General features: G+C 38.7%; 1 pseudogene; it reads right to left on the bottom strand.

Moving 5' to 3' along the window:
• Positions 1-3,200: 3,200 nt before the first annotated feature.
• The window catches only part of LOC114026862, a 158,805-nt pseudogene continuing 147,242 nt past the window's right edge, over positions 3,201-14,763 (bottom strand).

The raw sequence follows: 14,763 nt of genomic DNA, 5'->3' as shown, positions 1-14,763 counted from the left end.
ATACTAATAATTTGGTTTTTTTCTTTCTTTTTTTAATTAATTTCACCAAAGGTTTAACTATTTTATTGTTTTTTTTCATAAAACCAGCTCTTAGTTTTATTTATTAGTTCAATAGTTTTCTCAGTTTCTAATTTCTTAATTTTTCCTTTGGTTTTCAATATTTCTAATTTGGTGTTTAATTGAGGATTTTTAATTTGTTCTTTTTCTAGTTTTTTTTTTGTTGTGTGCTCAATTCATTGAATTCCTCTTTTTCTATTTTATTTATGTAAGCATTTAGAGATATAAAACTTCGCCTAAGAACTGCTTTCACTGCATCCCATAAGTTTTGTTATGTTTTCTCATTATTGTCATTCTTTTGAATGAAGTTATTGCTTGTTTCTATGATTTGTTATTTGACCCAATCATTTTTTAGGATTAGATTATTTAGTTTCCAATTATTTTTAGTCTATCTTTTCATGGCCCTTTATTACATATAATTTTTATTGCATAATGATCTGAAAAGGATGCATTTAATATTTCTGCCTTTCTGCATTGTATTGTGAGGTTTTTATCCCCTAGTACATGGTCAATTTTTGTGTATGTGCCATGTACTGCAGAGAAAAAAGTATATTCCTTTCTATCTCCGTTCAGTTTTCTCCACAGGTCTATCATACCTAACTTTTCTGATGTTCTATTCACCTCCTTAACTTCTTTCTTGTTTATTTTGTGGTTAGATTTATCTAGATCAGAGAGGAGAAGGTTGAGGCCCCCACCAGTATAGTTTTGCTGTCTACTTCTTCCTGTAACTCCCTGAACTTCTCCTCTAAGAATGTGGATGCTATACCATTTGGTGCATATATGTTTAGTAATGATATTACTTCATTGTCTATGGTGCCTTTTAGCAGGATGTAGTTTCCTGCCTTATCTCTTTTGATAAGATTTATTTTCGCTTTTTCTTTGTCTGAGATCAGGATTGCTACCCTTGCTTTTTTTACTTCAGCTGAAGCATAATATATTCTGCTCCAGCCTTATACCTTTACCCTGTGTGTGTCACTCTTTTTCAAATGTGTTTCCTGTAAACAAGATATTGTAGGATTATGGTTTTTAATCCACTCTGCTATACGCTTCTGTTTTATGGGAGAGTTCATCTCATTTACATTCACAGTTATGATTACTCTCTGTGTCTTTTTCTCCATCCTTCCCCCCCCTTATGCTTTTCCTTCTCCTTTCTCCCCCTCACTAGTGTTTTGCTTTTGACCACCGCCTCCTTCAGTCCCTCCTCCCTTCTATTAGCCCTTTCCCTTTTCTTCCCCTTTACCATTACTGCTTCTTCCCTCCCTTCTATCCTGCTTCCCTTTTCTTTCCCCTTTTCCTTCCTACTGCCTATAGTGCAAGTTAGATTTCTATACCTAACTGATTATGTTATTCCCTTCTTGAGCCAAATCTGATGAGAGTAAGGTTCAAACAATGCTCATCCCCCTCCCTTCTTTCCCTCTGCTCTAATAGGTTTTTGTGTCTTTTCCTGTAATGTAGTTTACCCTTGTCTGCCTCCTCCTTTCTCAGTACATTTTCTTAGATCAGACTAATCCACTTACTTGGATCCATTTAACCCACTTCATTAAATTTTTTTTATCATTACATCAAAGTCAACTTATATCTACCCCCTTTATGTATAATCCTTTAACGTGGTATAATAACAATACAGTTCTCAAGAATTGCAAGTGTCATCTTCCCTTGTAGGGATGTAAACTTTTTGCCCTTATTAACAACATACTGTATCTTTCTGTCCCATTTACCTTTTTATGTCTGTCTTGAATCTTGTACTTGATGATCAAATTTTTTGTTGAGTTCTGGTCTTTTCATCAGGAAGGTTTGGAAGTCCCCCATTTCGTTGAATATTCATCACCTTCCCTGAAAAATCATGCTCATTTTCACTGGGTAGTTAATCCTTGTCTGCATTCCAAGCTCCTTTGCTTTATGGAATATCATGTTCCATGCCCTATGATCTTTTATGTAGAGGCTACAGGGTCCTGTGTAATCTTGACTCTGGTTCCATGATATTTAAATTGTTTCTTTCTGGCTACTTGCAGTAATTTCTCTTTAATCTGGTAATTTTTGAATTTAGCTATTATATTCCTTGGCGTTTTCAATTTGGGATCTCTTTGAGGCAGGGATCGGTGGATTTTTTTCTCCATTTTACCTTCTGGTTCTAGGGCTTCAGGGCAGTTTTTCTTTATGATTTCCTGAAGGATATTGTCCAGGCTCTTTTTTTCATCATGATTTTCAGGTAGGCCAATAATTTTTAAACTGTCTCTCCTGGATTGATTTTCCAGGTCAGTTGTTTTGCCCATGAGGTATTTTACATTTTCATCTATTTTTTTCATTTTTTTGTTTCTGTTTGACTGATTCTTGCTCTCTCATAGAGTCATTCATTTCCATTTGTTCAATTATTATTTTTAACATATTGTTTTCTTCTGTTAGATTTTGTACTTTCTTCTCCACTTGGTCAATTGTATTTTTAAGGGATTTATTTTCTTCAGTGTACTTTTTTTTTTCCAGTTGGCCAATTGTATTTTTAAGGGATTTGTTTTCTTCAGTGTACTTTTTTTTTCCAGTTGGCCAATTGTATTTTTAAGGGATTTGTTTTCTTCAGTGTACTTTTTTTTTTCCAGTTGGCCAATTGTATTTTTAAGGGATTTGTTTTCTTCAGTGTACTTTTTTTTTTCAGATTGGTCAATTGTACTTTTTAAGGACTCCTTTACCTCTCTCATTTGACTTTTAAAATCCTTCTTGAGCTCTTCTAAGAAGGCTTTTTGGGCTTCAGACCAGTTCATATTCCCTTTTAATATTGCAGATGTGAGTTTGATGACAATGTTGTCCTCTTCAGAATTTCTGTCTTGATCTTCACTCTTCTCATAATATAAATCTATGGTATGTTTCTTTTTACTCATCGTGTTTCTTTATTGCCTGGCCTTTAAAGAGATTGAGCTGTCCTGATGGGGAGCAGAGGGCACTGACCCAAACTTCTTGTGTTGGGAGCTGTTACTGGCTTTGTGTGCTTGTGCCTCTTATGTTGGCAATTGGAGACTGTAGGGTTCTGGCAGCTCACCTGGTGTTGAGCTGGAATCAGCAAGGCTGGGGCTTTCAGGCAAATCTAGGTTGCCTGCTTTTCCTTTCCTTTAGCTTTGTTCAGCTCCTTTTAGGTGTGTGCTGCTGGGTGTTTATCTGCTTGGGGCCCCTTGCAGGGCTGCCTCCCTTATTTCTGTTGAGGCACTGGGAGACTCCTTTGCTATAGAATACCAAGGCACATGGTGGTTTTCTGAGCTGGTTTCCATGGTTCTCCCGCCCTCACTGAGGCACTCTGGGGTCCAGTTGCTGGTGTTTGCCTGTTCGACCACCAGGGCTTCAGGATCTCCTCCTAGTTGGCAGTTGGAAACTGTAGGCTTCTGACAGCTTACCTGGCATTGGGCTGGAATCAACAAGGTTGCAACTTTCAGGCAACTCTAGGTTGCTTTCTTCAGCTCCTTTCAGATGAATGCTGCAGGGTGCTTATCCGCCTGGGGCCCTTTGTAGTGCTGCTTCCCTTATTTTTGCTGAGGCACTGGGAGACTCTTTTGCTGTAGAATGCCGAGGCACTAGAATCTAGTGTGCTAAAGTGGGTCTTTCCACTAGCTGGCAGGGTGACTTCTGGTTCCATACTGCTCCCCTTCCCCCAGGGTAAGAGGGGCCTTTCCCGTTAATCCCTCTAGCTACCTGGGCTACTGCACTGCTGCACCCCATCTTTTTCTGGTTCAGCTGTTCCAGGGTTTTTTCTGGGGTGATATTTTCTGGGTTTCCAGAGGTTGATAGGGGAGGGTGACAGTGATTACCTTTTTATTCTGCCATCTTGACTCCCAGCCACTTTTTTTCCCTTTACTCTTTCCTTCTTTCCTTGTATCTGCCTTCCTGCCTTCCTTACTTACTCCCTTCTTTCTTTCCTTCCTTCCTTCCTTCCTTCCTATAACCTTTTCATATTGTCAAGTTCTTACTGGAACCTCCATTTTGATGAAGGGCTCAGTGTATCTCTACTTCATTCTCCAGATTTTGCTGCCCCACTTTGATGGAAATATTTTTTCCCTCACCCCGCTTGTCTTTTCAACTCTTTCTCCATTAAAATATAAATTCCTTGAGGGCAAGAATTGTGTTTCTTTTTGCTTGCATCTCTATCACCAGTGCGTAGTACCATGCTTAGACCATAATAAGATGGTAAGAGGTCCATAGTAAGAAATTATAGAGGCTTATTGACTTGCTTTGTCTTTGCTTTGGAAAAAAGGAGATGGGGGTTCAAATCCTGCCTCTGACACATAATAGTTTGTGACTATGGGGAAGTCAACACCTCTTAATGCCTCCTGCAAACACCTTAAGAATTTATGTTGCATAAAATTTGTTGATATGTATCAGTGATGGGAGTTTTCACATCAAGAGTATGAATGTGTGTGGGAGATAGGTGGGAAACAGAAGGGACCATGTGTGCACATTTTAATCTCAGTTGTGTTTCAGTCCCCGAGCATAGTGGTATAAAATCAGTGTGAACAACATCCCTTTGTTCACCCTGTGACTGATTGAAATGAAAGTCCTGCTTTCCTAGGAAAGAGGAAGGCAGCTCTGTAAGAACTGCTGATTTTACCTGGCTAAGTACTTGCTGAGTGGGGTATCACCTGGCATCATTCCACAGATAACTTCTTCTTCATAGTAGAAATAACACAGTTGTTATCAGACATCTCACTGGGGAATGAAATACACAATCAAAGGGATATAATTTTCTCAGAACCCAATTTTATTTGCTTAGCTTGTGGCTGTTTTAGATTTTTTTTCTCCCAGGAATTTCAAGAATGCTCCAAAGTCAAAGACACTTGAGACAGTCTTTATCTAAGTATTCCTGAGGTTCTCATTGCACTTTTTTGGTGTGGAAAAGCCCAATTCAATTATTTCTCCAGCTCTGAGGCACTTTGCAGATTGATTCCATGATCTCTGTGCGAAGCACTGTCTGGATGTAATAATCTCCATGCTGCCAAAATTATTTCTGTTGAATCTGCAAGGTGATGACAAAGCAGGTGTTACTCCTCTAAGCACAAAGAGATTTAAGATTTAGAGAAAAGGCAATGCTTCAAAAGTTGGCAAGTAACTGTAAAAAGTCACTCACTGGATTTTCTGCTCTGTTTAGGTGTCATCTTCTTGGGACAGCTAGGTCTTAGCCCCTGTGCTAATAGTTTGGGTTTATTTAGGGCATGTAAATTAAGAAAGAATTCCAGAGATGTAGATGGCTCTATCACTATTTACTTATTTCAATTCAATTTAGTTCAGTGAAATGCAATGCAATGTATTAAATTTATTAAGAAATTATTATCTTCCAGCATCCCTCCTAGGCACATGGGGTCCAAAAACAACAAGAAAAAACAGCCCCTGCCTTCAAAATGCTTCTACTCTATTAGGGGTGAGGGATATGGTATGTCATTATGTAAATAAAAATATTTAAAGAGAGATAGGGCTAGCAACTTGGTGGTAAGGGGAGGTGGAGATCAGAGACATTCCCTTAGCAGGTGAAGAAAGAGAGAATTCCAGTTAGGTTCAAAGGTACAGAAGTCAGAGATCATGTTGTTTATGGGGGGAAAATTAGCAGGAAGTTTTGAGAACAGAGTAAGGGAGAGGTAGCTTGGTAGGTAGAGGGTTATAACAAGAGTTAAGACCTGAGTTCAAATCTGGCCCCAGATCATAAATATGTGTGTCCCTGGGCAAGTCATTAAACTAGTGAAGTCTCCTTCAGTTTCCTCATATGTAAAATGGGGATAATAATAATAGCACCTACCTCCCAGGGTTAAAATAATAGGAAGAAAAATGAGACAATATTTGTAAAGTGTTTTGCAAATCATAAAGCTCTTTATTAATGTAGTTATTATTACTATTGCTGTAAATGTTATTACAACTAATAATAACTAATATATAAGGAACAGGTCCATATGAAGGACTATTTTTCTCAATAGAGATAAATTCATAATCTTAGAGAATTTCTTGGAATACTGAGAGGCTGGAAAGTTAAGGTTAGAAGCAGGTTGTGAAGAGATTTAAAAGATAACTATAGGAGCTTTTAAAATACATTTTATTTTGTTTTTTATCTTAATGAGAATGAGGGAATAAGGAGTCAGTGAAGTTTATTGAGTAGGAGAGTGACATGGTCAGATTTGTACTTCAAGGAAATCACTTTGGTTCCTATATTGAGGAAAGATTAGAGAAAAGGGCATGAACTGAAGAAGTATTGTGGATCAAAACATAATAACACCTAACATTTACGTAGTGTTTATTATGTGCCAGGCATTATGCTAAGTGCCTTATAATTTGTATCGTATTTGATCCTCACAACACTGGGAGGTAGGTTCTATCACAGTATTGACACTGGTCATGTGGCAGATCACTCCAAGAACTGCATTCTGGGTAAACACAGAAATCTTAAGAGGTTATAAAACCTGCAGCTGGAAGGTCTCTTAAATTTGATGAAAGATGGGAAAATGGAAGGTCAGAGAGACTAAAGGAAGTACCAGTATTTACACTGTAACAGAACAGAGGCTTAGACCTCGCTTTGTGGTCACAAGTCCAGCCCTGTGCCTCACTGCCCTTCCACAATCATGAAATGAAGCCTGTTGTTTCAGCCTCAAAAGTGGATAATAACGTGCTATTTGAAAACAGAAAATATAGTCCAGAGGGGCCTCTTCCAGCTTGGATCACTGGTCTCTTTTCTCATGCCTTTAGCCTTGACTTGTAGGGGACTCTGAAAAACACTGACTCTGCCAGGAAGCCTTCAACACAGGCAGAGTTAAATTAGCACAGTGGGTGAGTCGGTTCTGCCATTGCGTCAGGAACATGGGCACATGTGTGTCAGGCTGGAAAGCTTGCTTGTTCTCTATTCCCTTCTGCCCCCGGGGTAAAATACAAACTCCTCAGACTGTCACTTAAAGCCCTTCACACTTGGCTGGAGCCTACCTTTCCAGGCTTTGCATACATCACTCCCCCGTAGGTACTCTGGACTCCGACCAAACTGGCCTCTGGGTTGTTCTTCCAGGTTGGCATCCCATCTCCCCTCTCTGTGGCTTTGCAATCTCTTCCCCTTTGACTGGAAACACACTTTTTCTCATTTTTGACTCTTGGAGGCCTTCACTTCCTTCAGTATACAACTGAGGTTCCATCTGCTTCCAGAAGCTTTCCTGGTTATTGTTCCCCACCAAAACCACACAATCAATCAATAAGCATATATTAAGCAAATCTTAAGCATCAGGCCTGGAGAAGGAAATGGCACTGGAGAAGGGAATGTCATTGGAGAAGGGAATGACAAACCACTCCAGTATCTTTGTCAAGAACACCCCAAAACAGAGTCATGGAGGCTTAGACATGACTGAAACAACCAAACAACAACAATCACGTGTCAGGCACTGTACCTAACACAGGGAATACAAACATGTAAGTGAAGCAGTCTCTGCTGTCAAGGATTTTGCATTATACCAAGAGAGATGACATAGACATGCATACTTATATATTAAACAAATATAAAATAATTTTGAGGGGGCATGTACCAGCTTCTGGGCAATTAGAAAATATTTTATATAGAAGATGCCACTTGAGCTGAATCCTGAAGTTAATGAGGGATTCTAGGGGGTCACGGTAAGGAGGGACAATATTCTAGGCCTGAAGGACAGCTACTGCAAAAAAACGTGTCAATTAGATTTGGAGTGTCATGAGTAAAGAATGATGAATAAACCTGACAGTGAGTGAAGAAAAGTAATGTATGAATAGGCTTAAAATATACTTAAAGGATAGATTTATCAATAAAGTTTGTATTTGCTTGTAAGACTACATGCTTAACCTTCCTTAAGAGAATGTAAGCTTCTTGAGGGTAAGAAATATTCTTTTTCATTTTATTTTTTTTATCCCAGTGCCTAGCATAATCTTGGACATAGTAAATGTTTAATAAATGTTTATTGAATGAAATTTAATTGAATTTTTACAAATGCATAAAAATTGACATTAAATGTTTCTGAATATTTGCTTCCATGAACTTAGGGCCATGATACCATAATGTAATTTCCATTATAAATACATTTCTTCAGTTACTTGAGTATGTTTACATTTTGCTGAAACACTGCGTATAACATCAACCATACTACCAAATTCCATTTTAGATCAGCTTTGGTTTTTTGCCTTGTCTAAGAATCATTTTTCTGATTTTCTGAAAATATTTGGCTGCTTTTGTCTCGTGGGCGTCTTCCTTGGGGCCATCATGGGAGTTATAGCATAATTGCCATATTTTATTATAATTAACATGGACAGGATCTGTGGGGATGAGAATAGGAGCCAGCATCTCTGGATTGGTGCTGGGGTGGGACGTGATGTGAGGAGGGGCCCAGAATGGTCATGGACCTGAGACTTGGTGCCCAATCAGGGATCTATACCAGAATAGTGGGCGGAAGAAATTGACCTTTGGCCATGAACCGAGGTCAGAGTCATAAGAAGAGATGACAAAATGTTGGCTCCCTTGAGTGCTGCATTTGAGATTACTCAGGTTTTCCCTAATCAGGCCTGCCCCAAGGATGTTCCTTTTCAACTTATTAAACTAGACGTGTGTCCTCATCTGTCCAAAATTCTACATGCTCCTGTAGGAGAGTATTTTCATTATCCTCTGAACAAATTAAAGACTCAGTCGGAAGCCTGAGCCATCTATATCTGTCCATCCATTCATCTATCTATCTATCTATCTTTCCTTCCTTCCTCCCTTCCTTCCTTCCTCCCTTCCTTCCTTCCTTCCTCCCTTCCTTCCTTCCTCCCTTCCTTTCTTCCTCCCTTCCTTTCTTCCTTCCTTTCTCTATCCATCAACTATTACTTATCCATCTATCTATCTATGTATCTATCTCTATCTTTTTATCATGACCATCTATCTGTATCTTCATTTATTTATTCATCTATTAATTTATTTTGCAACACTCATGGTTTTATGTGTAAGGAGACACCAGTGAGGAATATCTCGTTACTAGTAACTAGTAGCCCCTGTGCTGCACAGAGTTACCTCTGATACTGAGGTGTTAAAATTCCTTGTCCAGTATGTAACTGAAGTGAAACTTGAATCCTTGTCTTCTAGACCCTGAGGCAAGCTCTCAATACACTACGTGCTTCCTTATACCTCCAGCTTCCAGTACAATTTATGCATATTATCTCAGAGGACCAGGGTTCCACCTCTACTTCTGATACTACAGGTATGACCTTGGGCAGATCACTTATCCAACCTGGACTCTAGTTTTTTTTTTTTAATTGCTTTGTGAAATGTGGGTATTAATCTAGAAGACCACTGAGATCTGTGTCTTGTAGCTCTGTATCTAAGATCTTACATGATGAAGGAGATCTGAAGAATTAGTGATTCCAACTGTCACATAAGTCTGACCAATTTATTAGGTTAGCTGCCTATCAACTAAGAAAACAGCTGGTCTCTGGAGAAAAGAAAACAAAACAAAAACAAATAAGCAAAAGGCATATTTGTTTGAAAAGGATTCAGATCATTGAGGCTTCCAGGAAGGTGGGATCAACCTGAGGATGCTGGGTACCATTGGAATTAGAATAGAACCAAGGACAATTTTTTAAATAGCCAAAATGTTTGTCGTGGTTTAATATTTGCCAAAAATGTTTCATGCCTTATCTCATCAGAGCTACACCACAGCCTTGGGAGGTAGTTATAATGAGAATTATTGTCCCCATTTTATAGATTAGGAAAATGAGTCTCAGAAAGGTTATATGACTTGCCTAGGGTTACATAGGCAGGAAAGACCTCAAAACTAATTAAGATCTAACTTTCTCCTTTTTACATATGAGGAAAGCAAGGCACAGAAAGATTTGATTGACTTAGAGTCATACAGAAAGTAAGATATGTCTATAGTGGACTCTAAAACAAGATATTCCTACCTCCCCATTAATCATTCTATCCACTATGGCAGTTCTGCAGTCAAGTCTTACTGATCCTAACTCTAGCATGCTATGCATTGTTCCACACTGTCTCCAGAGGAGAATAAGCTTTTCTGTCTCTAGGGAATCTTTCCATAGCCCCACCAGACTTCATGCCCATGGTAAGTTCCTTACAATAATAGAGTCAAGTGAAACTGAAAATAAGCTTTGCTCAGGGCCTATTCTATTGATAGAGTATAATCCCAATGCTCCTTATTATATCTTGGTTCTGTGCTTTCCTCCATTAAATTTCTGCTTTACCACCTCATTGAGCTAGCTGCAAGGGGCATCTTGAGGTGGAAGAGGGAATTCCATTAGAATATAAGTTGGAGAGAGGGTTTTACCAAGCTTTTGGATACTGGCCAGATGATAGATTTATGCGTGTGGGGTGCCTGGACCATTCCAGGTTAACATAAAAAAGTTCATTACTGGAAGATTAGCCTACAGTTGATAGATCATTTTGATTTGAGTCAGAAAGGTGTGGAGGGGGTCCATCAATGAGAATATCGAATGAAATTGCACACCTCTTTACTGTGAAGAAAATATCCACTTTAGAACAGAAAAAACATGTTTAGAGTTTACTTTGAAGAAGTGGCCGGGATTCATTTTCTGATTTCAGTTATTTTTCTAACTCTTATCAACCATTGGGCCAACACTGGGACTGATGTGGGGGAATGCTTCATTCCATTTTGCTTTGCTAAGGAAAGAAATTCCAGAAAAGATCATACAAAAATCCTTAGTTCTTTCTCTTTGCCATCTTGTTTATGAGCTAGATTCATAGGAGAGTTCAGTGGAGCAGAGTGAAAGATCAATAGGTTTGTGAATTTTAATTGGGCCTTCTTTGGCTAAGGCTAACATTTCATGTATGCCGGGGCCTCAAAGAGCTTAAAGTATAAATCATCCATCTTTTAGGTAGGTAGTGACTGTTCCCCTGTCCCAGAACATCTCCCCGAGCATATTTTGTAACAAGTTCGATGGTGTGTAGAAGACAGATTTATTTTTAACTGGAGTGGTTTGGGGTGAGCTTTCTTGACCTGTCTTTCAAGTTTTGAATTTGATTGCAGGGAGATGATTTCCTTCCCTGAAGATCCATCCATAATCTTCCTTACAAATTTTTTCTCTCCTCCCCTCCGCATCTTGTTACCCTCATTTCCTTACAATTTTTTCCTTTATGTGTGAAGAAATCTACCTTGATTTCTTTGAGTGAAGATGTTTCTGCTGCAACCTGAGGATGGACTGAGTTTGTGGCTAAGAATCAGGGGACCAGCTTACAAGCCTTAGCTCTCTGACCAATGTGCTATGGGGCTTAAGGCACCAGGACCTTGAGTCTTTGGTTCATTATATATGAAGTTCATTTCAGTTCAGGTCAGTTCTCTTCCATCCCATTCTATTTCATCCCACAGCACTGATTAAATAACTATTATGACTCAGACATTATGCTTGGTTCAAGGGATACGAAGAAAAATGGAAATAATCTTTCCATGAAGAAACTTATATTCATTCTACCTTGTGGTGGAGGTGAGGCGGTCCATAAGTACATAGATAAGTTAATGCCAAATATTATATATTAAGAAAATTGTTTAGTTGTTTCAGTCATGTTTGATTCTTCATCCTTTTTTGTGGGGTTTTCTTGGCAAAGATACTGGAGTGGTTTACCATTTCCTTCTCCAGCTCATTTTAAAGATGAGGAAACTGAAGCAAAAAGGGTTAAGTGACTTGCTCAGCGTCACACAGCTGATAAGTGTCTGAGGCCAAATTTGAACTCAGGCCTTCCTGACTCCAGGCCTGGAACTGTCCACTCCAAAATATGTAGGTACAGCTAATTTCAGGGAATAGGAAAGAGCACTAACAAAGTATTCATGAAATGGAAATAACTATATGGCCGCCATAACTGAAGAGGTAGTATAACATATTGGAAATATTGTTGTTGAGATCAGAGTAATTATAATTATAATATTATTTATATAGTTTTAAAGTTTGTAAATCACTTCACTAATATTATACTGTTTGATCCCCCACAACAACCCTGTGAGGTACGTGCCATTATCAGAAGAATCCAGGTGGCCTAGTGTATAGAGTGCTAAACTTGGAATCAGGAAGATTTGAATTCAAAATTGACTTTAGACATTTATTAGCAGTGTGACCTTGGGCAAGTCACTTCATGTCTATCTCAATTTCTTCATGTATAACATAGGGATGATAGCACCTCTCTCCCGGTGTTGTTGTGAGGATCAAATAAGATAATATTTGTGAAATTGTTTTGTATACCTTAAAGTGCTATGTAAACATTATTATTTATTAGTTATTTAATAATAGCTAATTCTTGAGGCAGCCAGGTGGCAGAATGGATGGAGTGCTGATCCTATAGTCAGAAATACATGAGTTCAAATCCAGGCTCAGACAATTATTAGCTATGTGATCTTGGGAAATTCACTTGCTTTATTTGCCTCAGTTTTCTCATCTGTAAGATAGGGATAATAATAGAATGGTTGGGAGGATTACATGAGATATTTGTAAAGTGCTTAGCACAGTACCTGACACATAATGAGAAATATATATGTATGTATGTATACATATATATATATATATATATTTACCATCCATTTGACCTTAGTCCCATCACTTCTAATCTATGGGCCGCAGCTGCCTCACCAGTAAAATGAGACAGCTGGACATGATGACCACTGAGATCTTTTCCATCTCTTCTCCAATATTTCATCGGGCTTGATGTTATGAAACACTTCCTGAAAACCACAGCTGTCTGGACAGAGGGGGCTGCCTTCAGAGGTAGTGAGTTTCCCTGTCCCAGAAGTCTTCAAGGAAAGACTGAATGAGCCCTCATCCACTGTTGAGGGCATTCTTATTTGGGCCCAGGTTAGACCAACTAATGTCTCAACATCCTTCCTGCTGTGAGATTCTGTAATTTAGTAACTATTTAGTTTACATCCGTGTTGAGGGGATCAGTTACAGTCTACAGTCTACAGTCTATCTATACTTGTTAAGTCATTTTGATCAGTCCCAAATACTTTCCTTCCTTCTTTACTTCCTTCTCTCCCTCTCTCCCTCTCCCTCTCTCCCTATCCCTTTCTCCCTCTCCCTCCTCTTCTCTCCTCTCCTTCCTTCTCCTCTCTTCTCTCCTCTCTTTCCCTCCCACCTTTCCTCCCACCCCCAACCCCTCCCTCTCTTCCTCCCTTCTGTGTCCCTCTGTTTCCTTCTCCCTCACTTCTCCTCTTCTCTCCTCTCCCTCCCCTCTCCTCTTCTCTCCCTCTCCTCCCTACTACTCTCCTCTTCTGTCCTTTCCTCACATCTCCTCCCCTCCCCTCCTCTCTTCCCCTTCCCTCCTCTCTTCCCCTTCCCTTCTCTCCTCTCCCCTCTCCTCTCCTCCCTTCTCCTCTTTTCTCCTCTCTTCTCCTCTCTGCTTCCTTCTCTCTGAGAAAAATGGAAAAAAAATATGGTTCAAAATAAAAATACAAAAGAAGATAACACCTTTTAGCATTTCTCGGAAGCAAGAGTATACTCTCTCTGAGAGTTAATTTTTAAATTTCCTGACAGCTCATTTACACCTCTGAAATCAGCCAAAGTTACAAATCAGATCTTGGTTTATTGTTTTGTAGATTGTCTAGATTTAAGAAAGTGATAGAGAAAATATTAATAATGCAGATTAAACTGAAAATTCTTGTGCATACATTTTTTCACTAGGGGGAACAAATTAAGCATTTGTTGGTTAATTAAATATTTTAGTTTAGTTGTTAAACATTTACTAGCATATCCTGCCCCCGAAGCCTCATGAAAGACTAAATATTCATTGAAAATGCCAGTGCTGAATGACAGAAGAATGAAATTGACTATGTCTTAATTGAAATGAATGAACTATTTCTAGAAGCAGCCTAGTGCACTGGAGAAAATGTGGACTCACTTTCAAGAACTATTCACATTTTGCTTCTGAAACTTACCATCAGTGTGTAGCACTTCATCTCTCATCTCTGTTACTCTGCGCTGGCTGGCTCATTCTCATGCTTGGAGCAGATTCCCTTCTAACTTTCACTTCTTAGGATTCCTTTGTTTCCTCTAGTTTGGGATTTGAATGTTACCTTCTACCTGAAGTCTTTGCTGATGTCCTCCAGCTGCTAGTGTGGTCTAGTGGACAGAGCACTGAACTTGGTTTCAAAAACATCTGAGTTCCATGGCTCTGGACAAATCACTTAACCTTTTAGCCTCAGTTTCTTTTTCTATACATGGGTATAATAATAGCACCTACTTTACAGGATGGAAGTTCAAATATGATTATGTTTGTAAAGGACTCTACAAAACTTAAGTCCTGCATTATTATCTATTATTATTAGTGTCCCAATATTTTACTTTGCATTTATTTTTCATACATATATAATATTTATATTTATTTTGCAAATATACACACATATATGTATGTATATGTATATGTATGTGTCTGTGTGTATGTGTGTGTTGTGATGGCACGTTTTATAGAGAGCTGGACTCAGAGCCTATAAGGACTTGCTTCTGAAGTGAATTGGCTTTGTGATCTGGGCATGTTCCTTTATTTCTCAGTGCTCTTGGAAAATCTCTTAGACAAAATATTTCATAGAAGGCATTGATCTGAATTGGGAGAGTCATTTGCCTTATCTAATAGTTCTTTATATCAATAAAATCACAAAGACATCCCTATTTATATTTTGTTGATCCACTTACATACATTTCCACCCATAGAATATTGATCCTTATTTTCCCCATCAATATACATAATACACAGGC

Source organism: Vombatus ursinus, unplaced genomic scaffold, assembly GCF_900497805.2.
Source record: "Vombatus ursinus unplaced genomic scaffold, bare-nosed wombat genome assembly UNPS02014847.1, whole genome shotgun sequence".
NCBI classification, from domain to species: Eukaryota; Metazoa; Chordata; class Mammalia; order Diprotodontia; family Vombatidae; genus Vombatus; species Vombatus ursinus.
Note: the sequence above shows the minus strand (reverse complement) of the source record. Positions and strands in the feature narration are given on the sequence as shown.